This window comes from Microplitis mediator, chromosome 7, assembly GCF_029852145.1.
Source record: "Microplitis mediator isolate UGA2020A chromosome 7, iyMicMedi2.1, whole genome shotgun sequence".
Taxonomy (NCBI): Eukaryota; Metazoa; Arthropoda; class Insecta; order Hymenoptera; family Braconidae; genus Microplitis; species Microplitis mediator.
In genome coordinates, this window is record NC_079975.1 from 9,761,885 (window position 1) to 9,789,604 (window position 27,720).

At 29.5% G+C, this 27,720-nt stretch overlaps 2 long non-coding RNA genes across 2 annotated transcripts; one reads left to right on the top strand and one right to left on the bottom strand.

The window, feature by feature from the left end:
• Positions 1 to 993: 993 nt before the first annotated feature.
• LOC130671267 (uncharacterized) lies at positions 994 to 21,941 on the top strand. Its single transcript, XR_008990493.1, has 3 exons — positions 994 to 1,289; positions 1,720 to 1,909; positions 21,714 to 21,941. It is a non-coding gene; the product is annotated as an uncharacterized LOC130671267 (long non-coding RNA).
• Positions 12,030 to 15,422, bottom strand: LOC130671265 (uncharacterized). The gene is made up of 3 exons (XR_008990491.1): positions 15,186 to 15,422; positions 12,706 to 12,802; positions 12,030 to 12,169 (listed from the first exon to the last, which is right to left on the bottom strand). It is a non-coding gene; the product is annotated as an uncharacterized LOC130671265 (long non-coding RNA).
• Positions 21,942 to 27,720: the final 5,779 nt, after the last annotated feature.

A 27,720-nucleotide genomic window follows, 5' to 3' on the forward strand; every position in this document is an offset into this window, starting at 1 on the left:
CTGATTTTCAAGGATAATCGTCATGGAAATTCAATAAAATTTATTAATTTTACATGGATATCGATTTTCCACAGAATTTTAAAAATTAATTATATAATTAATATTCATGGGCGCGCAAATTGTTCCTCCAAGGATACATATGATCCACCTTTTATCCCCCAATCGAATGCACTTTCGAGGTAACAAGTCCAACGGATACATTTTTGTTTGGTATCAACCCATATGGGACAGTACTCAAAAAAAAAAAATAATATTTCAGTATCGAGAAAAATAAACAAAAGTAAGAACTTGGAGATTTTAAAATATTTATTAAAAAACATGTACTTTCATATAAAAAAAGTATGTATGTTTTCCAGCCAATAAATCACATATTAATATCTCTTATATTTTTTCTTTATGATTTTTTTTTTTAATATAGCACTTACAATTTCTAGCACATAAAAGTGCTTTACCCGATGAAAAAAGATTTCGTCTAATCATATATGATTATATATGTTCATATATATGATCATATATAATTATATGTAATCATATATGAAGTTATATATAAACATTAGGGTGTCCGTTATTTCCCAAATCGATTTTTATTTACCGATCGCCCCCTGAATCTTTAGTTTATGACCTAAAAAAAAATATCCAACACAATGAGGCTCTTAATTTTCACATTAAACCGTGCCCAAATCATTTTATATTTCCCATTTAAATAACATGGGATTTTTAGACTTTTGACTCTTAATTTTTTTTCTCAGAAACAAATGAGAGTAAAAATTTGATCGATACTTAAAAAATCCAATTTTTGGATCTGATCATATATAGACAATTATGCAAGATCATATATGATTAGACAAAATCTTTTTTCATCGGGTTGTACAATTTAATAGAAAATGTTGTCACTTAGAGGTCACTGTTATATAACCTCAACGTAAAATTTGTATTTTTTCATGACTTCTATGTTATGTAAATATGATATTCAAATAACATCACAGTTATATCACCAATGTAACATGTACGTCACATTAACATCACATTTACGTTTATTATGTTACGTAACAATGTTACGTAAATGAGTGTGAAATTGTGATATACATGTTGTGAAGATGTGATGTACATATGACTTACGATTTTACGTAACCGGAAGTTTTCATTCTATAAATGTGACATCCCTGTTACGTTGATGTGTTCACTGGGAGCCTATGCGTCGCATAACTCGAAATTTAACTGCTACTAAAAGTAGCAGACACATTAAGAAAATTATTTTTATTTTAAATAAACCAAAAAAATACTTAAAGGTAACAGTTTAAAAGAATAGATGATATAAGGAAGTTTTAATAATCTTTTTGTACTTATTTTGAAAAAGTTTTCATATACACAAGTATACTGATAGAAAGATTTATACTTCAGAGTAATAAAATAGATTTATTAAAACTCTTGTGAGGAGTTTCTTTGAGACAAATAAATATTTATTACAATTAAATCAACCATTATTTTATCTTATATAAATGTTTGTAATATTAACTTTTTTTTTATTAATATAATCCATTCATGAAAGTCAGAAGGATTAAAAATGCGGAGTGATTTTTTCCAAAACTCCGGAACTCCGAGTCACGGAGTGAATCCGGATGTAAATAAAATCCATAATCACTCCCGATGTTTTATAATATATTGATTTTTTTATCAAATAAAAATCCAGATAAATAAATGATTTATTTATTTATTTAGGTAGCGGGTACTTGTGAACGACTGTGTGGGTGACTATCTTTGCAAAACAAACGTTGCCGGCGATTTTTGTGACTGATGCAAGCCCGGTTACTTCGCATTAACCTGCGACAATATCAAGTGATACTTACAGTGCGACTGATTCGGAGTTAATACCGATCAATGCACTGCTGCAACTCTTGTTTATCAGTCGGTGAGTTAAAAATTTATCATCATATTTATTTTTTATGATTTTGTTTTATCGTGTTTGAGAAGTTCTAATTGTTATATTATGCATAAAATATGTAGATTTTGAGGAGTGGAAGATGATAGAGGCTTGTCAGGAGTTGAGACTCTTTATATATAAAATCGACAAGTATCTTCCCAAAGAAAAAAGATTTTATACAATTGTATAAAATTATATACAAAAAATGGCCCGATCCAATTGTATACAACTATATAGAAATTGTATACAATTCTATACAAATTGTATACAAGTCTATATAATTATATACAATTTTATACAAATTATATACAATTCTACATAATTATATACAATTCTATATAATTGCAATATATAGAATTGTATATAATTATATAGAATTGTATACAATTGTATATAATTTCTATACAAATTGTATACAATTGGAACGGGCCATTTTTTCTATCCAATTATATGTAGTCTATATATAATTATATATCGTCCATATATAATTGGTATATAATTCTATACAATTGTATAAAATCTTTTTTCATCGGGATTGTAAAAGATATGAGAATGATGAGTGGACTTGAATAGACGAATGAATCTTGGTCAGTATACAGTAAAAAAGGATTCGTCAATATGTAAAAAAAGCAAGTGTTAATAATTAGAGTGTTAAATTTTTGACACTTCCAAGTGTTAATTCAACACACTGTTATTATCTTGCTTGACCAGCTTTAATTGGTTGATTTTTTAACACACGAAAATGTTATTTTATTCGAGAGTAACACTTTTCAAATGTTACTCTTAAATTAACACACAATATATCCCGAACGGAAAAATCTGGGCATCGGTTGGCCCTGCAGGCCAGCCCCCAAACTTCCCGCTGATTTCGAGCTCTAAGAGCTCGAAAACATTAGTATAAATACATTTTCGCACTGAAAAAAAAAAATTTGCTATCATAACAAAAATCAAGACTACGCAGCTATTTGTTATGATAACAAAACTATCTTGATTAACGCAACGAAGTGACATTTGTTGTGGTAAGTAAAGTGAAGTTGCTGTTGTAACAAATGATATGTGTTGAGGAAAAATTTTTCGAACACGCATAGAATTCTGTGCTTTAATTAAAGGTGAACAATGTCATTAAGAATTTATCACGAGTTTTTTATTTTTGACATAAATTGCGTTTGTAAATTATGGTTAAAATATTAAACGCTATTTATTTTGAAAAATATACCAATGTGTCTAAGTATAGCTAAGGGCGCCTTGAAGAAGTTATTTTTTTGACTCAAGAGAATATATCAAGAAGCGATAATATCTTAGGTGAAGTAAAATTTTCCCGAGTCAAGAAATTTTTCTTATCTTAAGAATTTTTTTCTGTTCTAAAACAACTCAGATCTATCTGAAAAATTCCTGTTCCAGTAAACTTTTTTTTTCCATCTAGTACATTGCTAAGGTTGATAGTCGGTATTGGACATAGTTGTGAACGTGATGCTTGGCCCAATTTGGACAGACAGTTATTTTCCAGATAACAATTGTGAACAAAGTTTTTTGAGTTACTTTTTTACTTATTTACTAATTCTTGCAAAATTAGTAATTCTTAATGATGTTGTTCACCTAATCACAGCACAAAATTCTATGCGTATTCGAAAAATTTTTCCGCAACATATATCATTTAATACAACAGCAACTTCACTTTACTTATCACAACAAATGTCACTTCGTTGTGTTAATCAAGATAGTTTTGTTATCATACCAAATAGCTGCGTAGTCTTGATTTTTGTTATGATAGCAAATTTTTTTTTTCAGTGCGAGCTCGAAGAGCTCAAAAATGTATTCACAACTATGTTTCCGAGCTCTTCGAGCTCGAAAATAGCGGGAAGTTTTAGGGCTAGCCCGCAGGGTCAACCGATAGACAGATTTTTTAACCATAAGTCCATTACAAACCTAAACGACAATATTTGAGAACCCATGCTGTCATATATTAAATTGTTATAAAAAAGTAATTAATTGATTTTAATTTTTTAGGAAATTAAATTTTCTACTAAAACGGTTTTCATAAATAAATCTATAAATTCCAAATTTACCAAGTTATGAGATTTGAGAATAAAAAGTTTAAAGAAATTAAATTTCCCGGATTTTACAATAAAGGCTATAACTATTTAGATTCAAAATTTATGGACTCGCACAGGAACTTTTATCTAAAGTTCTGATTTTCCTACAAGAAGTTCTTATGACGCGAGTATGTAATTTTTAAATTAAAAAAGTTGTAGAAATTTTAAGTAAAAAGTGACGAGTCAGAGCTTAAAAATTAGTATTATTTTTTTTTTTCTAATATTTAATACCACTTCTCACCGGCTCGCCTTCGCATCCTTCAACTGCGGTGACGTTAAAGCCAGTTATTAAAAATATAGATAATAACAAAAGTCACTTTGATATTTGCATGTTTTTTTTCCTGAACTAAAGAAATAAAATAGTTATTTGAATTGAATATTTTTAAATAAAACTAATAATAATTAACTTACGTATCGAATAACGATTCAACTACTGACTACTCGTGAGTCAATTACTAAACTTGGTATCGAAGATCTCTCGATAAATCGCGAGTTTTTAACAATTTTTTTATTTATTATTTTTCCACGATTGCACAGTTTTAGTTTTAATCTCGAGCTTAATAATTAAAAACAATTATATATAATAGTTATTTCCGATAAATGTTTGCTTTATGACCTCTAAAAATATATAAATACATAATAAATTAAATAATCGATCGATTTTTTCTGAACTTTAATTCTCGAGGCTGATAAAAACTGTTTTGAAAAATTCTATGCCTCGAAAATTATTATAAAAATTTGTTGACAGTTTGTCAAAATTATAATCGTAATGTCAGATAATTTTAATAAGACTAATAACGATCTTTGGCTGTAACACGGAGAGAAATTCATGGTAACAATTACAATATATTATGGGAATGGTTTCCATAATGCATGGCAACCGGTTTTCTTGGAATTTTGATTATAGGAACGGCACCCATATATTGTAGTTATCATTACTACACTAATGCAAAAAATTAAAGGAGCAGAAAAATTTTATAAATTTTTTAGTGATTTTTGGAAGGCTGTAACTTGGTGAAAAAAAATCGTATCGAAAATTTAAAAAAAGCATTTTATAGCTTGAAATCCCTAGTTTAAGTGTATTTTTTTCAAAATTTTTTAAAAGCTCCGATTATTGCGCAAACATGAGAAATACCGCGAGCTAAAAAATTTCTAAATTTTTTTTTTTTTTCCGAAGAGCCCACGGACCGCGGAAAAATTCTTTCAACTAAACGATTGCATACATCGTTTAGCAAATTTATTCAGCTTCAATTTGGTTTTTTTTTTAACCCCGTAAGACGATTTGTCGCAGAGATATCAGCCTTCAAACAGAAAATGATCCTTTTGGCTTTGATCTTCGATATTTCAGGTACCAATGATCACACAGAAAGTTGAAGGGCGGCGTTGAAAACTTGAATAAATTCCCTACAAGACCCTGTCATCATTTTTTGAAAAAAAAATTTTTTTTTATTTTTAACATCCATTAGAAGAAAGTACAAAAAAATGACTTTTTTTGGTTTTTTAGTAAATCAACCGCTACTCTGCAAATATCGATAGAAAAATTAATGTTGCCAGGGACTTTTTTAGCTTAATGTACCCCCAAGACCCCTGTAAATTTTTAAATTGATCCATGGAACCGTTTTTTGGGAATCATCGATCAAAGTTTAGCTAAACAATTAAAGGAGCAAGTTTTGTTCCTTTAATTGTGCAATCATAATCAAAATGAAAAAATTTTTTTTTTTCGACTTTTCTCAAATTTTTACGTTGGTAACTCAGCAAATGCAAGGAAATGACAAAAAAAATAAAAAATTTCCAAAAAATGTCAAAAAAAATCGAAGAAAAAAAAAATTTGAAACTTGTTTTTTGTGTTCTAAATTTTTTTTTTGACATTTTTTGGAAATTTTTTATTTTTTTTTGTCATTTCCTTGCATTTGCTGAGTTACCAACGCAAAAATTTGAGAAAAGTCGAAAAAAAAAAATTTTTTCATTTTGATTATGATTGCACAATTAAAGGAACAAAACTTGCTCCTTCAATTGTTTAGCTAAAATTTGATCGATGATTCCCAAAAAACGGTTCCATGGATTAATTTAAAAATTTACAGGGGTCTTGGGGGTACATTAAGCTAAAAAAGTCCCTGGCAACATTATTTTTTTTATCGATATTTGCAGAGTAGCGGTTGATTTACTAAAAAACCAAAAAAAGTCATTTTTTTGTACTTTCTTCTAATGGATGTTAAAAATAAAAAAAATTTTTTTTTTCAAAAAATGATGACAGGGTCTTGTAGGGAATTTATTCAAGTTTTCAACGCCGCACTTTAACTTTCTGTGCGATCATTGGTACCTGAAATATCGAAGATCAAAGCCAAAAGGATCATTTTCTGCTTGAAGGCTGATATCTCTGAGACAAATCGTCTTACGGGGTTAAAAAAAAAACCAAATTGAAGCTGAATAAATTTGCTAAACGATGTATGCATTCGTTTAGTTGAAAGAATTTTTCCGCGGTCCGTGGGCTCTTCGGAAAAAAAAAAAAAATTTAGAAATTTTTTGGCTCGCGGTATTTCTCATGTTTGCGCAATAATCGGAGCTTTTAAAAAATTTTGAAAAAAATACACTTAAACTAGGGATTTCAAGCTATAAAATGCTTTTTTTAAATTTTCGATACGATTTTTTTTCACCAAGTTACAGCCTTCCAAAAATCACTAAAAAATTTATAAAATTTTTCTGCTCCTTTAATTTTTTGCATTAGTGTATAATATTATAGTAATCGTTACCATAATATTATGGCAACCGTTACCATAACATTATGGTAATCGTTACTATAATATTATGGTAATAGTTACCATATATTATGGTAATGGTTACCATAATGCATGGTAACCATTACCATAATATTGTAGTGATTGGTATCTTAAATTAATATCACTTATACACTACAATGATGACACACTTATATTAGAAATAACAACACCACAATTAACAGCAGTAAAAGAAAGCAAGAGCAATATGTAGTTTATTGAGATACAATGTTTGCTGTTAAACTGTCAAAATGAGACTGACTGACTTTAGCTGCGCATCTATAAAACAAGAGAAGAAGGCATTTGTTTTCTAGCTACTCAAATATCTTAAAGATCAGTTTTACATTCGTTACAATATTATAGTAACCATTACCATAACATTATGGTAACGATTACCATATATATGGTAACCATTACCATAATATCATAGTAATCGTTACCATAATATTACAGTAACCATTGCCATAATATATAGTATTGGTTACCATACATTATGGTAATGGTTAAAATATATTATGGTAACGGTTACTGTGTATTATGGTAACCATTACCATAATATTATAGTAATGTTTACCATAATATTATGGTAACGTTTACTGTAGTATTATGGGAACGATTCCCATAATATTATAGTAATCATTACCATAATTCTTTCACATGCGATATGGGAACTTTTACCATAATTATAGGAATTATTCCCATACTTATGGGAACTTTTATCAGAAAGTATGGGCCTATATCCCATAATTCCAAGTAATCATTACCATAACGGTATGGAATGATATTTAATAAACGTACTAGGAACGGTTACCATAAATTTCTCTCCGTGAACTCTTAAAATATTCAAGCTTATTACCCAGGTAGAAAATTGTCTTAGTCGGACAAGTTTGAAACTTCGAAATAGCTTTATTTTAGCTTAACATCTAAGTCTTGTTTTGTAAGCTTTATTCTAGGTTGTTATTGGAATGAATTCTATGACAAGTCTTTAGAGTGTAACTAAAACCTTCAAATATACCTTTCTGTTAGCTTTTTTTCCTCGCGTATGATAAGATTCGTTCTAAGCTTGGATTCTAAACTTAAAACTACCTTATCTGCTAACATTACTCCAAGCGTACATTGAAAACTGAAGTTTGAGGTTAATTAGGAGTTTGTGTTATTCCCTGGCGGATCTAATATTACGGTAGGTCTACGGTAGTATTACGGTAGGTTTACCGTAACTTACGGTGGTTCTAGCGTAACTTACGGTATAGCTACCGTAACCTACGGTGGTGTAACGGTAGCTCCACCGTAAAATTACGGTAGAACTACCGTAAGTTACGATAAACCTACCGTAAGTTACGGTAGAAGTACCGTAAGTTACGGTAAAAGTACCTAAATTACGGTAGAGCCACCGTAAAATTACCGTAAGTTACCGTAGAAGTACCGCAAGTTACGGTAGAAGTACCGTTAAACTACCTAAGTTACGGTAGAGCCACCGTAAAATTACCGTAAGTTACGGTAGAAGTACCGTTAAACTACCGTTAGTTACGGTAGCTTTACCGTAAGTTACGGTTCTTCATTGTGGTGATCATCATTAGGTGTCATGGTGACCCTCCTCTCGAGTGCACATTTCCTTTAAAATATATTTATATGCAGTTATAAATCGAAGTACAGTTATTAAGCAAATGTAATACCGTTAATTTATAATAATTAATTTCCATATACCTCACTCGTCAATTTTGGCAAGCTAAGATATCATGATAAGTCATCTCATGTAAAAATATTGCTGCATCACCGACCTGAGAAAGTTTTTGTACCTGTTACATTAATAACAATTAATTAATCACTCGATGCATCGATGAAAAAAAGTTTTTATAGAAATTGAGTAATTTTTTATGCTATTCTTCAGTTACGTTGGTTATATAATATATATATATATATATATATATATATATATATATATATATATATATATATATATATATATATATATATATATATATATATAATTATGATTATAATATATATATAATTTGTAGCAAATGATCTATTTATCTTCAAATTTGGCTTCCGTGAATGAAAAAAATTTATTGAAAATATTCAATTTCATCGGCACTGTTATAAATAATAAGTTTTTAAAATTTATAAACATTAACATAATCTTAAAGTTAATTACCTTGTAAGAAAATGTTTTCGGAAAATCACCCAATTGCTGTACCATTTCATAAATTAGTACAGAATAACCTTTGAGTCACTTTTAGTTCTCTAACCTATTATTTTGGGAATTGATGCTTACTTAGGATTTTATTACTCGAATCGAAAATTTACATGGCGCCATCTGCCAAACAAAGACAAAATGAATCGATAGAAATGGTGTGGAAATAAGGCCCTTACATTTACGCAGCGTGGATTTATCAGAACTTCTCAAGTATGAACAAACATGTCCTATAATTAATCACGTAAATTATTTACCGTGAACCACCGTAATGCGGCAGTGTACGATAGCTAGTAGGCTGTGTTGTAATCAACAGTAAAGATATTACTCATAATAGTGAAGAACCAGAACTTTGTTTTGATGATCGCACAAATAGGTACCGTATTTTTATCATAGTTCTACCGTTAATTTACCCTATCTTGCAGTCATGAAATGGCAGGATTGAGGTAGAATTGCGGTAATATTATGGCAGAAGTACGGTAAAATACGGTAGAACGACCGAAAATTACGGTAGGATTACGGTAAATTACGGTAAGGTTACGGTAGATTACGGTAGGGTTACGGTAAATTGCGGTAGGATTACGGTAGGTCTACGGAAAGACTACGGAAGGATTACGGTGAATTACGGTAGAACTACGGTAGGATTGCGGTATGACTACGGTAGGGTTACGGTAGAACTACGGTAAGATACGGTATGTTACGGTATAATACCCTACTACCGTAATCTACGGTAACTTACCGTAATCCTACCGTAATATTGGGTCCGCCAGGGTTGTTTATAAGTGATAAATGAGTTCAATTTTATTTGCAACATATATAAAGAAAAACATTTACTAAGTAAGTAAGTTTTAATTCTTCAATTTATTGAATCATAAGTTTTTAATGCTCATAATAAAAAGATTTGAATTTTTTAGAACGTCGTTACATTACAAGCATAAAATTGATTACGTTATAAATTACTGTTAAAACGATGAATTTCAACCATAAAAGAACATTTAGTGTTTAATATTTCTAAAATATATATATCACTATACATTTAATGCCCAATATCTGATGTTTGTGTACAGAACAAAAATTAATAAAAAATTTTTCTCTGTAAACATGGTTTCGAACTTAAATTACCAAATCCATTCTAGCTAAGAATAAGATATATTTTTAACCTTATAGTAATCAGAATTGTCACTGTTTATGTAAGCTAAAACGGCAAGCTTTCTGTTAGTGATCCAAAGCGTTACCAACAAACCTTGTGTTAACCATAGTTTGTTAGCTAATTTTCGGCTAAAACTGATAAAATTAGCTGAATACAAGCTAATTCCATTGATTACTTTCTACCTGGGTACGATCTCGCGTTATCACAATATTTTATAGAAAATTTAATTGTCTACAAAAAAATTCCTTATCTGCGAGCTCGTAAGATTGAAGTTAAAAAAGTTATGGGACTTTTAAATAAAAAATTAACGGAAATCATTATCCTACCAAAAACAGATTCTCTGTATGAAATCGCGCCAAATGGACGTTTAAAATTACCCTCGCAGATTTGAATCACGGTGGAAACACGGTGGGTTTGTTCCATTCTACCACTGTGATTACGCGGTGTATCCACCGTGATTCCACGGTGGCTTGACCACTGTGTATACACGGTGTTTCCACTGTGATTACGCGGTGGATACACCGTGGAACCACGGTGGTGAAATAGCACAAAGCCACCGTGGAATCACGGTGGATACACCGCGTAATCACAGTGGAAACACCGTGTATACACAGTGGTCAAGCCACCGTGGAATCACGGTGTATACACCGCGTAATCACAGTGGATACACTGTGTTTACCCGGTGGTGAAATGGAACAAACCCACCGTGTAACCACGGTGGATCCACGGTGTTTACACTTCCACGGTGTTTCCACCGTGATTCAAATCTGCGAGGGTAAAAAAAAAAAAAATCAAATCGAAAAAATACAAAGTACCTAATAATCTGATTCAAAATCACGGAAAACATTTTCATAAACCCAGATAGAAATTAATCAATGGAATTAGCTTGTATTAAGCTAATTTTATCAGTTTTAGTCTAAAATTAGGTAAAAAACTATGGTTAACACAAGGTTAGTTGGTAACGCTTTGGATCGCTAACATAAAGCTTGCAGTTTTAGCTTGCATAAACAGTGACAATTCTGATTACTATAAGGTTAAAAATATATCTTATTCTTAGCTAGAATAGATTTGGTAATTTAAGTTTGAAAACATGTTTACAGAGAAAAATTTTTTATTATTTTTTTTTTCTGTACACAAACATCAGATATTGGGCATTAAATGTATAGTGTTATATTTATTTCAGAAATATAAAACAGTAAATGTTCTTTTATGGTTGTCATTCATCGTTTTAACAGTAATTTATAACGTAATCAGTTTTATGCTTGTAATGTAACGACGTTCTAAAAAATTCAAATTTTTTTATTATGAGCATTAACAACTTGTGATTCAATAATTTAAAAAACTAAAACTACCTTATTTAGTAAATATTTTTCTTTATATATGTTGCAAATAAAATTGAACTCATTTATCACTTATAAACAATAACACAAACTTCTAATTAACCTCAAACTTCAGTTTTCAATGTACGCTTGGAGTAATGTTAGCAGATAAGGTAGTTTTAAGTTTAGAATCCAAGCTTAGAACGAATCTTATCATACGTGTAGAAAAAAAGCTAACAGAAAGGTATATTTAAAAGTTAGTTACACCTTAAAGATATTGTCATAGAATTCATTCTAATAACAACCTAGAATAAAGCATACAAACCAAGACTTAGATATTAAGCTAAAATAAAGCTATTTGAAGTTTCAAACTTGTCCGACTAAGACAATTTTCTACCTGGGCACTTTTTAACAAAAATGACCCGATTTTTGTGATTTTTTGGCCCAAAATACGTAAGATACCGTTGAGTGTAGCCGGTGCTATCGAAATGTATACGGGTTCTCCTCATCAGCCGAAGGACTATGATTAATATTTATAAAAAATGAGAAAATTAGATAATTTTATATTTTTTTATTATTTGAAGTAAATGTACATTTTCAACAGTAAACAATTGCTGGAATCATTATTTTATTATCAGTGAAAATAGCATTCACCCTGAAAAAAATAACTCGAACATGTATACCACTGACAGCACGGATAACCTTGTGACGGATGACACTAAAACAAAGAAAGTTATTATTTTACCAATTTAAAAGTTTTTGTCAATTATTTGTTAAAAGCCTTGTATTTTTGTTTAACGAATCCAAAAAAATTTTTGAATAAAATAATGTCAAATATTTTTACTGGAAATTAAATATTTAAAAAAATAAATAAATAAAAAACTATAACAATAAAGCTTCCCTGGTGAAAATTTTTCGGACTTTTGTCCGAAAAAGTCTTTAGAACTCTGAAAAAGTCTTTAGAACTCTAGAACTGAGTTTTTCAGACAGAAGTCCGAAAAATTTTCACCAGGGTTAGAATTTCGAGTTTAAGAAACTATGGTGTTTTGAAATTTGAGACATAAATCATAGTTTCTGATAATTTTCTGATTATTTTTAAAGTTTCTGTCTTCAAACCGCCTACGGATTACGTTTGTAGTGCCTTTTTAGATAGCAATCAATTTTCAATAAAAAAAAAAAATATATCTTTTGAAAATGTTGAAAATAATTTTTAGGAATTTTGTAGGTTTTACAAATCGTTATATAAAAACTTACTCAATTGCCGTCGCAATCAAAAGAAAAACTTTCCGGGACTCCGATAAGGAATAAAATTGATAGCAATAAACATAATTTTAACATTTTGGTGTTTTATCTGCAACATTTCAATAATAATTACTTGACTAGAATTTTGTCGTTACACTAATATTCAGTTTACGAATGAAATTGTTTGAACATTTTTTGCACAGTTTTAAATATAATAATTATTAACATTAATATGGAATAATTTAAAAACTTTTTTAATCGTCACAAATCATATTTTCTAATCAGGGACTGTAATATTTATTCTATTCAAAAGTAAATTAGAATGATGAACATAGGAATAAATACAGTTTTTTAATTGTAATTATTATTTTATTCTTTTTATGCAATCCCTGCTTCACAAGTTTAATTTAAGAGCGTTGGATGGTGTTGGAGAAACGACGAATTTCTTATGCCTACGCTAAGGTAAAAGACCCAGTTATTGAACTTGGCCCAGTTTTTGACCTTTTCAACTTTTTTCTAACTTACTTAAAATACTACTTTGTCCTATAACTGGGGCATTCCATGCCAAATCGACCACTTTTGAACCCGACCCCTTTCGATTCGGCTGAAAATTTTTTCTCTTTTTCTACCCCATCAAAAACGTTTCTCATAATTTTTTCAAATTTTTCCACCCAACCGAAAAAAAGTTATAAATTTTTGAAAAAAAGGCTTTTTTTTTTTTAAATAGCTATAACTTTTTCAAAATTCGACTGATTGGGACGTTTTTTTGTTTTTCAAAATTTATGTTTTTAAATGTACTTTTTGAAAAAAAATACAAAAAAATTATATACAGATGCTGGCAATTCAAAAAAAAAAATCATTTTAACCATACAACAATGAGTGTAGAAGGAATTTTTTTGAATTGCCAGCATCTGTCAAAAAATGGATCAAACGAAAATTTTTTTTTCTTATTTTCTTCGTTTTTGAATGTAGTTTTCAGAAAAAAATACAAAAAAATTATTCAGAAGGTCCTTCTATTTTTAAACTTGATTTTTCGAACAAAATTCAAATTATTTCGAAGATTACCATTTAAATTTATTGTTTTTATTTTTTTTTTCCAAATTTGAAAGTTTTCTGAGCACTCTCAAAAATTTTCAGCATGGTGTTTTGAGAAATAAGGCTAGTCGTAAAAAAATTTTTTTTTCAATGGGGAAAAAAAAATATAAATGGAAAAAACATCACTCTGAAAAAATTTGAGGATCTGCAGAAAATGTCTAAGTTTAATATAAAAAAAAAAAATAAAAAATCAAAAACGGTAAACATCGAAAAATTTTTTTATTTTTTCTTAAAATCTACAAAAAAACAATGAAGATAGGTTGCAAAAATTTTTTTGTATTTTTTTTCAAAAAGTGCATTTAAAAACATAAATTTTGAAAAAAAAAAAACGTCCCAATCAGTCGAATTTTGAAAAAATTATAGCTATTTAAAATAAAAAAAGCCTTTTTTTTTCAAAAATTTATAATTTTTTTTCGGTTGGGTGAAAAAATTATGAGAAACGTTTTTGATGGGGTAGAAAAAGAGAAAAAATTTTCAGCCAAATCTAAAGGGGTCGGGTTCAAAAGTGGTCGATTTGGCGTGGAACGCCCCAACTATAATAAAAAAATCAATTTTTTCTTAATTTATAGTCATTTATTTTGAGCCTAATTAATGGCAATTTGAAAAACATAGAAAATATGAACTGAATGAAAAAATAATCCTATCGGTTGACCCTTCGAACCAGCCCCAAAACTTCCCGCTGTTTTCGAACTCCTTGATCTCGAAAACATTGCCGTGAATACATTTTCGAGCTCGAAAGAACTTTTGTATGCCACTGTTTAAAAAAAAAAAACCGTTTTTTAGCATTTCTATCTTCCGTGATATCTCTCGAACAAATTAACCGATTATGATGGCTAAGGCAGCAATCGACGCGTTTTATTAAGTTCTAGAGCTAATTAGATTTTAAAGTCGTTTCTGAAAAATCAATAAAAACTCAACCAATTATGATAGGTTGTGACAAAATTCCTTGAAAAATCGACCATGAAGACAAATACAATAGCTAGATTTTAGAAAAATTTACCCAAAAATATTAACGAACTTTTACGAATTGTATTGTTTAATTACTTCAGAAGTCATCTTCAAAAACTTTCTTACGTGCGAAACTACTAGTTCTAATGCTACTGAAATAAGTAGTTGTGTGCTGAGACTAAAGTTCCATTTCAAATTTCCGCATATAAAGTTAATTTTTCAGAAAAATAAGCTTTAAAATTTACAGATTGATCTTAAAAACGTAAGATATAATAAATTTAATATTTGGATTCATTTTAATATCTACCAAATAATTATTTATTTTCTACGAATATTTAGCATTGCCTTCAATGGAAATTTTAAGCTGAGGTCTTTCTGACTTATCCAGTAAATAAAATCCTCTAAATCTAAACAATTTGAAATGATTAAGAAAAATTATTATAACTTACAGATATTGTTACGTTAAGACTCTAGAAGCTTCTGTGTACTGATCAGTAAATGTTAGATCTTCTGTTCAGGAAACATTGGTCACGTGGATACCTCCCATGACGAACGTATTTATTTCTTTATCATAATTGCTAGTGCGTCGAAGGCATGTAGGAACTTAAATTTATTTTGTACTATTTATAGTAATACAAGTTTAACAAAGTCATATTCATCGCATTTGCTTGTTGTTACCGAGTCGGTTGTTTCCAATTACTAAGTAATTATTGATAAAATGATAATAATAATAACGCACAAACAATGTCATCAATATATAACTTAGTAACATTTTTCAGTCATGGCTACTGAAATTACTCAGCCCCAGCTTTAGCTATCCACGTGATCCGGGCAAAAATTTTTTAGCGTTTATCTCTTACTACCCTTGCGGTTTTGTGGTCATCCCGAGTCAAAATCAAAAAAGTAGTTTGAGCTTCAAAAGCCTTAGTTCTTTTGATGTTGGACTTGCCGCGCGCGCTGATCGTAATATGTTATTCAAGTCCTCGATGTCCCAAAAAAGTAGCGTATAAAGAAGTAAATCATCCTTTTAAAATGATATTTTAACTCTCCTTAATTGACCAACCATATATTTTAAAATGCAATTCCAGTCCTCAAATGCCCTAAAAGGAGTGCGTGAAAGAGAAAATCACCTCTCTAAATAGCTATTTTCGATACGTAGGATTAGAAAGAGGGTTTGCGGCATGCTTGGATTGGCGACACAAGTCTTGGGTTATGCCGCATTCTCAACGAGAACGAGTACATACATCTTTCTTGCACGAGCAAAGCGAGTATTAAGTCGATTAATTATTCCATTAATTAAATATAAATTATTTTAATCCCAGTGACACGAGTCGTGAATTGTCCTGTATGATAAAACTTAGTAAACCAAATAACTCTCGATAGACACAATTAATCGGCCTAACTTTTTTTTATTATCTTTGTATTTTTGATCACAAGAACCCTATTGAAAATTACTTTCTAAATCCTTTTAGTTTAATTGTAATTAATTAAAAACGTAAAACTGGTTTTTCATGAAAAGTTTAGCGGCCATTTTTATTTTTACTATTTGTTATTATTACAAAAGTAAATTTTGTTTTTTCTTTTTTTCTCCCGATCAACTACTGGCAGCAGCACTAGCGTAGAACAGTGGGATTGAAAAAAAAAAAAACGACATCTACAACAAAAATGCGGGATATTTAGAAAAAATTTAAATAAAAAAAAAAACTTAACTGGAATTAAGAAATAAAAAAATCAAATTAATAATTTAAAAGTTGAATAAAAAAATTCATAATAAAAAAAAGAAATTAAAGTAATGATTAAAAAAAAAATAAGCGATTGAGGTGTGCAATTTTGGATTTTCCAACATTTTATTTATTTTAAAATTAGTTACTGTTAAAATTCATTCTAGAATTTACTTTTATTTTTTTTTTTTTATTTTACGTACATTTTTATTGATAATCCTTTAACCCTTCGTCACCCGCATCACTTTTTCATCCTTCGTCACTCGCGCGGTGAGCGCTGCGCCGCCGTGTTAAATCAAGCGCGCTGTTGCCACATTTTTCAGATTGCTAACCCGGGAAAAAATGATTTTGCCTAATCATATATGATCATGCATAATTGTCTATATATGATCAGATCCAAAAATTGGCCAGGTCTGATCATACATAACTTGATCTGTTTATACATGATCATATATGATTATATATAATCATGCATGAACGAATATAGTCATTTTTAGAATCTCATTTAGAATATCTGTAAATTATTAATTAAGTAGTTTAATTAGGATTTATTGTCTTCATCAATATCAATGTCGGTTAAAATTAAATAAAAAAAAAAAAAAAAAAAAATTATTAACCATCGACAATTATTTTACTACGAGGTCACCCATCCAATTAATGACCAACGCCGATGCTGCTTAACTTTGGTTATCGATGGTTTGTAGTCTGATCCTCTAGTCTGTTATACACTTACAATTAAGAAAAGTTTATGGCATTACTTAACTCAAATAATCAAATTGATACTTTATACTTTTAAATTACTGCCGAAACCTTTGAACATTTATTAAGTATTGGGGATTTAAGTTTGATTGATAGTTGACAGAATAAAAATTTAATAACATTGATATTAAAAAATTGTCATATTATTTAATATATACATATATATATATATATATATATATATATATATATATATATATATATATATATATATATATATATATACATTTAAATATTTATAGGTTTCATATCAATGAAATCTGATCAGATTTAATCATAGACATATATAACTACATATAGGTTTATATCAGTCACGTCTGATCAGATCTAATTATATATAGGCCTATATCTAATTATATATGGGTTTGTATCAATCATGTCTGATCAGATCTAATCATGTATAGACTTATATATGATCATATATGGGGTTATAACAGCTAGGTATGATTATATCTAATTATATATAGACTCATATATGATCAGACCTGATCACATATAGACTTGTACATGATTATAAATGGGGTCATAACAGCCAGGTATGATCAGATCTAACTATATATAGACTTATATATAAATAGATCTGATCATATATAGACTTATGTATGATTATATATGGGGTCATAACAGCCAGGTATGATCAGATCTAACTATATATAGACTTATATATAAATAGATCTGATCATATATAGACTTATGTATGATTATATATGGGGTCATAACAGCCAGGTATGATCATATCTAATTATACATAGACTTATATATAATCAGATCTGATCAGATCTAATTATATATAGACTTATATATAATCAGATCTGATTATATATAGACTTATATATGGGCTTATAACAGCCAGGTATGATCAGATCTAATTATGTATGGGGTCATATATAATTATATATAATTATATATGACCCCATATATAATCATGCATGATTATATATAACTTCATATATGATTATATATAATCATATATGATCATATATATGAACATATATAATCATATATGATTTGGCAAAATCATTTTTTCCCGGGAAATCTATATAAAAAATAATCTAAATGAAATTTTTTTTAATAATTAATTTATCGAAATTAAAAAATAAAAGATAGATTTTCCATTTTGTTTTTAATTTTTTTTATCAGGAATTACTCCGTTTTAATTAAAATTAAATTTTTTTTAACAACAATTTTATTAAAAAAATCGCTTGCTCATAAAATTATTACTCAAATGTATTTTAATAAATTATTTATTGTTGATATTATTATTATTATTATTGTTAATTTTATTAATTCTATAATTATTAATAATGCTTCTATTGTTACTAGAATTTTTTCATTATTTTAACTCAAAATTAATTAAAAACAAAATAAAATTCAATTACCTGTTGTGGTTATAACCTCGAAATTCTTCTCGAATATTATTCACAAATTACATATAATATAAATATATATTTGTAAACATAATAATTAATATTTAAATAACATATTTTTGTTTGTGATAAAATACTTATTACGCGTAGAATTATTCTTAATTATTAATAAAAAATGTATCTCTATTAAGAGAGAATACCTAATTGTCAAACCTAAATATTTGTATATCTATATCCCCGATGAAAAAAGATTTTGTCTAATCATATATGATTATATATGATCATATATGATTATATATAATCATATATGAAGTTATATATAATCATGCATGATTATATATGGGGTCATATATAATTATATATAATTATATATGACCCCATACATAATTAGATCTGATCATACCTAGCTGTTATAAGCCTATATATAAGTCTATATATGATCAGATCTGATTATATATAAGTCTATATATAATTAGATCTGATCAGACCTGATTATATATGAGTCTATGTATAATTAGATATGATCATACCTGGCTGTTATAACCCCACATATAATCATACATAAGTCTATATATGATCAGATCTGATTATATATGATTCTATATATAGTTAGATATGATCATACCTGGCTGTTTTAACTCCATATATAATCATATATAAGTCTATGTATGATCAGGTCTGATTATATATGAGTCGCTATATATAATTAGATATGATCAAACTTGGCTGTTATAACCCCATATATAATCATATATAAGTCTATACATGATTAGATCTGATCATACATGGCTAATATAAATTCATGTATAGTCGTGCATAAGTTTACATATGATTGGATCTGATCAGACATGACTGATATAAACTTATATGTAGTTATATATGTCTATGTATTATTAAATCTGATCAGACTTTATTGATATGAAACCTATAAATATTTAATTATGTATATAGTTCCAATAAATACATATATATATATATATATATATATATATATATATATTAAATAATATGACAATTTTTTAATATCAAAGTTATTAAATTTTTATTCTGTCAACTATCAATCAAACTTAAATCCCAAATACTCAAAAAATGTCCAAAGATTTCGGCAGCAATTTAAAAGTATAAAGTATCAATTTGATTATTTGAGTCAAGTAATACCATAAACTTTTCTTAATTATAAGTCTAGAACAGACTAGAGGATTAGACTACAATCCATCGATAACCAAAGTTAAGCATCATCGGCATGGGACATTAATTGGACGGGTGACCTCGTAGTAAAATAGTAGTCAACGGATGACAACTTTTTTTTTTTTATTATTTATCTAATTTTAACCGACATTTATATTGATAAAGACAATAAATCCTAATTAAATTACTTAATTAATAATTTACAGATATTCTGAATGAAATTCTAAAAATGACTATATTCGTTCATGCATGGTTATATATGATCATATCTGTTCATATATAAACAGATCAAGTTATGTATGATCAGACCTGGCCAATTTTTGGATCTGATCATATATAGACAATTATGCATGATCATATATGATTAGACAAAATCTTTTTTCATCGGGTCGTACAAGAGAATATTACCACACACAAGTTGGCAGCAGCGCGCGGCGGACATTTACCGGTTACTAACTCGCACTGGGCGGCGTCGCGCCGCTTTTCAATTTCTTTCGCATGAAAATATTTTTTTTTAACAAAATAATTTATTTCTTAGGAGCGGCTAATGCTAGAAATTCTTTTAGAAAGTCTAATTCAAGCATTCTAATTTTTTCGACGTCATCCGTCACCGTAATTATGAGAAAATTGCATAATTGTAAAAAAGGCGGCGCCGCGCTCATTGAGCGAGTGACGAAGGGTTAATTGCTTTCTAAACAGGTATTTCCAGCTGTCCCTTGTGTTTTTTCTCTATGGTGACCGGAGGGGTCATTAAAACTTCATGTAGGTGTTTGCTCTAACATTTCAATAAATGTCGATTTAAGATGCGATTTAAGATGCGATTTAAGATGCGATTAGACGAAAGTAATAAAAAAAATCGATTTATAAAGATGTACCACATGTATAATGTATCAATAATAATAAAAAAAAAAAACAAAGAAACTAATTTTACTTTATATTTTTAAAGCCCCATTAATCCACGGACTGAGAAAAATATTACTTTTGAAAAAACATACATTCTCGATCAAAGAAATTAATTTATTTTAAGTCTTAAAATCAGGAGACACGGTAGTGTCACGCGCCAAGTACACGTTCAAACACATGTATATGTGTGAAGTGTCATGGCGCGAGCCTACCGTGTATCTATACCGTAGACATAGTGGTTTTTGGCTCTTTTTAGCTCTCATTTTTAAAAACTTTTTAAAATAATAAATTTTCGGAAAATTCTTTCTCTATTCGAAAGATGATTGATTCTTCGTCTTAAAATTATAAAACTTTATTCATTTTAGTTGTGAGAACTAATTTAAATAATGAAATTAGGCCAGCATATACTATAGCACCTCCAATTTAGACACTTTTATAAATTTTTTTATGCAAAAAAGGCACTGCCAGAGAATAAAAAGTTCTAAGAAATGCCATGATTCAGTAAAACATTGAAATTTTTTTATAGCAATGATTCATTTTTGCGCCACCAGCGGTTCTTCAGTCTGCATTTTTACTATAGTTTCATTGAGTTATATAGAAATTCTGATATAAAATTCAAACAATCCTTACAGGCGTGAGCATTAATGCCTGGGTTTTGAATTTTTAACTCTCATCCACTCTATGAAAGTATCAAGTCTAGGGCAAAATAATGTAATGGCAACACTGAGACCGGAATAAAGTGTGAACTTAGTCATGGCAAAGATGAATATATTTATGATGGTTAGTAGTGTAATGTTGTGACAGCTTGTAAACATTGAAATAGGTTATGGATTTAATTAAGACTTTTGAATTAAAACAAGTTTCAAAAATCATACTTTAAAATAAAATATCAGTCAAATTTATAAAAATCTATAAGAAAAAATTTTTCCCCTTTACAACTGTTATAGAAAATTTTTATTAAGAATTCATGATTTATTAAATGTCTTCAGGTTTTACTTCGAAACCACTCGTGATAACAAAAAATTGTTTTCTGCTGTAGAATTAGTTAGACGAGGGCAGGAGATGAGGCTAGCGAGAATTCAATTTTACGCAGAAGCTGAAGCAGATAATATGAACAACATCAACTAACTGGACAAGTTTACCTGAAAAATGGAGACATGCTACGGACAGTAGATCATTCTTGATGGATAAATACAATTTTTTTAATTTTCATAATTAATAAAATTGTAAAAAATAACCTATTAAATGAAATTCACAGTAATAAATATTCAAGCTCCAAATTTTATTGAAATAGATGTTTGTTTTTATTTATAAAAATAAAACTTTCATGGTAAATAGAAACATTAAAAGTTATTACATTTATTCTATAAATTACGTTTTTTATTTTAATTATATTAAATTTAAACACCAAAGTCTTATATAAATTATAATAATTAAAATGTAAAGAAAAACTTAAACTTAACAAAAACTTCTACATTGAAGTAGAGCTATTACTACATAAAAAAAAATATTTATCCATAATTATCAATATGGTTCCCAGTAACCGTCTCGAGCAGTAACTTGTTCCAGACGCCTTGGCATGGATTGCACGGTGGCCAATAAGTGTGGAACTCTAGTTCCAATCGGGTCCCATACCTCTCGTGTGTAAACGTTCAGATCAAGCTTTCTTCTGATTGGATTTTGTGGTCTCCAATTTTTCACCATCATTCCTAATATAAATAAGAAAATACAAAGATTTCAATAAGAAGAAAAATTTTCAAATTGATTGTACCCGGGTCAAAAATGAACCTTGATTCAGGCTCGCTTCGCCTTATTTTCTTTTGAAGTTATCGATTTGCCGACGATTTTTTGATGAGATCTCGACTTTTTCGACTTAAATTTAATTTTTTTCAACTTTTTGAACTTTTTTCATCTTATACATTTCTCGGACAGCAGGTTCCATACACTCGTTTAGAAGCTCAACGTATTCTCCACCGTCAAAGTGAGATTTCGGACATGCAGCCCCAATGGTTCGAAGTAACTCTGCCGGACCAGCGATCAGGAAGAACATAGTCCGGATTAAGTCGTTGACCTTTAGGACTGTAATGTCCGATAGATGTCTCTTATAGTTAACTTAAGTCTCTGATGTATTAGTGTACGTCTCTGGAGTCAGTCTATTGTAAGACCCAGAAGGCAAAGCTTGGTTGCTAGACAAGTGCCGACTACTGTATTCTTGTTATAATTAAAGTAAACGTATATCAAATTATAAGTGTTATTACTGATCGACATATTAATAATTTAACACTATCTCACATACTTTACAAGGACGCCATACAAGCGTGCGGCTTTCTCCCGATGTTGAAAAGGACTAAAAAGTGAAATCATTTTTCAAAGTGAAGTTAACTAGCAGAGGTAAAGACATTAAAACATTGAAAATGACAACAGAAAACTATTGTTCATTACTTACTTTTTCATCGGTAAAAATCACATTTTCCCATTGCTCCGGAGTCCAATTATCAAAATCTACAGCGTATTGCCGACGAGCTGCTCGATGAATGTTGGTCAGTTCTGGTTTTTTAGCAGGACGGGCTGCGATGTGGTCATTAGCTTTGTAACGACGATAAGCTGACCATCTCGACACATTACAATCTGCTAATTGTAATATTTGATTTGTGGGCAAAAACGGATTATGCATTGACGTTTCAATGAGAAATAAATAATCATCAAACGTTGTAAGTCGTGGCCGATGATTATTTTGTCGATGGTCAAGTAAATCTAGTTCACCGTGTTCGCGAAACTTCTTTTCCCATAGGCGAACCGTTTTGACATTGCAATTAAGGGTTTCGGCTACCACGTCGGCATGAACATTTGCTTGACGTAATCCCACGATTTGCCCCCGGAGAACCAACGACTTATTGGCTAAAATATTATTTTGCTGATTCATTTTAACGGCTTGGTGAGAAGAGTAAAAGTCATATAAAAATAGCAATATCAAGACAGAATTTTTTTCTAGATAATGCAAAGAAACCGAAGATATATACCAAATTACTTAACTGTGGAGCACTGAATATATACTGAGGATATAAATGGATTTCATTCGTTAATCGATATTCATTTACTTGAAAACAAAAAAGCAATGTAAGGATGAATACATTTGAATATACTATGAATACATGTTTGTTACCTAGCTATTTACGACTTTCCTTTATTTATTCTCAAAATTTATTTTGTAATAATTAAATTCGCGCTCTTTTATTTTTTGTAAGCAAATCATTATTTAAAATTTCGAACCTATTATGTTATTGTTATTTTGTATTAAAGTAGGATTTTTGAAACTTGTTTTATTTCAAAAGATTTTTTTTATCACCACTGGTTTCGGAGTAAATCCAGAAAACACTTCAAAAATCATGAATTCTTAATAAAATTTTCTATAACAGTTTTAAAGGGGAAAAATTTTTTCTTATAGATTTTTAAAAATTTGACTGGTATTTTCTTTTACACTAGGATTTTTAAAACTTGTTTTATTTCAAAAGTTTTTTTTTATCACGACTGGTTTCGGAGTAAATCCTGAAAACATGTCAAAAAAGCTTGTTCCAACACGGAATTACCCACCATGAGCAGAAGCCACTAAGCACCACGTGAATTAGTCACAATCAAGGAAGAGATGAACGATAAAACACGATAGAAGATTCTTGAAGGCCCTGAATGGCCTAAAGAATGGAAAAGCGCCAGGAGAAGACAGATTATTAGCTGAATTCAATGGTCTGCGGGACGGGTGCTTGCCTGGATACGAAAAACAAATGGACCTACGACGGAAATTCAAAATCATGAAAAACATTTTCATAGAATTGAAAAAAAAATTTCAATGTACTTGGTGTGCCTACAAACCGGAAAAAAAAGAAAATTCAATTTTATTAGAAAATAATTTATATGCGAAATCAATTCTCGAAATTAATTTTGCTTGAATAAATTTAGTAATGCACACCAAGTACATTGAAATTTTTTTTTTAATTCTATGAAAATGTTTTTCATGATTTTGAATTATATTAGGTACTTGATATTTTTTCGATTCGATTTATTTTTTTTTTGTAAAAAGAATCTTTTCTTAATTGTAAAAAATTTTAAACGTGTACTTGGCGCGATTTTATACAAAAAACCGTTTTTGGTAGGATTACTTATTGCGAAAAGAAATACTTTTGAAAAAAATTTTTAATGTTTGTAAAACGTAAACTTTTTTGATCGAGAATAGTTTTTTTTTTATAAAAGTAATTTTAACTCCCGATATAACGATAAGAATTTGGTCAAATAAATTACTAAGGGCTTATGCCAGGCTTGCCGGAGCAGTTTCATAGCCAGCACGCCCAACAGGGCCCGGGCAAGGCATGCCGGGTTGGGTCCGGAGTACTCATCTGCGTTCCATGCCAAGTCAGGTATGAAGAAGGAAAAGGCTAGCGTCACGTCAAAATTTATACTCGGGAATAACTCAAATAGCTGTTATAAGGAAGTTACGTACATACACGGAAAGAATTTTCGTATGAATATTGCCATGTTATTTATTCTAAAAATTATTCTAAATCGAGTAATCTTGGCCCATTACGACTTTTTACTTTCGAATTACGAAATTTTACTCTTTTAGCGAGTAAAAATCAATCAGATTAATTTTCACTCACAATTACGAGTAAAAATTACACCTAGCGACTGTCTAAATAAATTCTCTCTAATTCAATTTTTATTCGTAGGTTATGATAAAAAGTTGATGATTCAATTTATAAAATTTATATTGAATTACAATAAAAATTACAATTAATAGGCTGAAATTTTCACAAACAAATCTAAAAATCATCTAATTGCTTTAGAATATGACTTAAAATAAATATTGTGAAAAATAATAAGAAAAAAAATCTGGGCGTCGGTTGACCTTGCGGGCCAGCCCCAAAACTTCCCGCTGTTTTCGAGCTCTTTGAGCTCGAAAACATTGTTGTGAGTACAATTTCGAGCTCTTCGAGCTCGAAAATACTATTGTATCCCATTCTTTTCGAAAAAAAATCGTTTTTAGCATTTCTTTCTCCCACGATATCTCACGAACGAATAGACCGATTTCGATGTTTGAGGCGGCAATCGACGTGTTTTATTGAGTTCTAGAGCTGATCAAATTTTAAAATTGTTTGGTTTAGTCGTTTCAAAGATATTCGCAAAAAACCGTTTTTTGGCATTTCGTTTGCCCACGATATCTCACGAACGAATAGACCGATTTTGATGGTTGAGGCGGCAATCGACGTGTTTTATTGAGTTCTAGAGCTGATTAGATTTTGAAGTCGATCGTTTGAGTCGTTTCTAAGAAATCAATAAAAAACTAAAAAAAAAAAAATTTTTTTTCCGTAATTCGCCAATATTTTCGAATCTACTTGATCAAATGATCTGAAATTTTCAGAAAAGTTGATGGCCAACAAGTTCTTTCGATTGCCGCCTTAACCATCCAAATCGGTTCATTATTAAAAAAGTTATAAGCCGGTCACACACACACACACACACACACACACACACACACACACACACACACACACACACACACACACACACACACACACACACACACACACACATACATACAGACACCCGGACATCATTCTGAAAATAGTCAGAATAGCTTCCTAGAACCACAAAACGTCGACATCTGATGAAATTTCGATTTTCGCAAATCGGGGTGAAAACAATAACTTCCCAATTTTTCGAAAATCGTCGATTTTCTTAGCGGGAAGTTAACAAATTACTCTTATTGTGTTGAAAAAAAAAGATACTTTTTTTTTTTTAATTTTAAAATAAATATTAAGTTATAGAGAGATACAGAGATCGTCTTTTTTTCCAAGCCTACGTTTGTGTGCGTAACATGTAAGTTGTCGCGAGCAAAATGAAAGACATTTAATTGAAGCCGATATTAATCGAAGATTTGAGTTATAGGCAGTATTTCATCAAAAAGTTAATGGGTTTAAAAGAATGGTATATTGGGGAGTAAAAATTAATTACATGAAGTAAAAATGAATAGATTAAGATGAGATATTCACAATAATCGATTAAATATAAGACTTCCCGATGAAAAAAAAAATGTACAATTGCATAAAATTGTATACAAAAAATGGCCCGATCCAATTGTATACAACTGTATAGAAATTGTATACAATTCTATACAAATTGTATACAAGTCTATATAATTATATACAATTTTATACAAATTATATAGAATTGTATACTCTTTGTATAGAATAGTATACAATTTCTATTCAAATTGTATATAATTGGATCGGGCCATTTTTTCTATCCAATTATATATAGCCTATATATAATTGTATATAGTCTATATACAATTATATACAGTCTATATATAATTGTATAAAATCTTCTTTCATCGGGTTGTAAAAAATTACTCAGTAGTAGAGTAAAACATAGTCTAGCAACGTTAATATTTAAACAAAAAATATTAAATTTAAAACAAAAAATACCAATTTTTTGCAACGGCCCAGGACTACTCGAAATTACAGAGTAATTTTTATCAAAAAATTATTTCCGTGTAGCATATCGGTATTTATTATCGTGAAAATCAAGTAACAATTTAATTAGTACTAATCACAACCAGAGTAGAATTAAAACTCATAGGTGGCCAGCCCGTAGCTCCCCGGTTAAAAAAGAGAATTAAAAAGGATTAAGCCATGTAACGTGGCCATTTAAGAGAGGATTGGCAGTATTAAAAAGGATTAAAAATATTGAAAAATTAATTCTTTTTAATCCTTTTTAATTATCTTTTTTAACCAGGGCTAACAGATTTTAGTTATACCTCATCACTGCCTAATAGAATTGGCCAGCCATAACCTCACTATGTAACGCCATCTAAGCCGATGGCTGACTGATCAAAACAGGCCAGTGGATAGATTCAAACATATATCCAATAGCTAGGTTAAACAATGAGGTAGTAAGTGTGCAATTATAAATATAGCTAATCGCTGGCTAAAAAAAATGAGCTAATGACAAGATATGAAAAGTAACCAGTGGCTAGCTAAAAAATATGAGTTCAT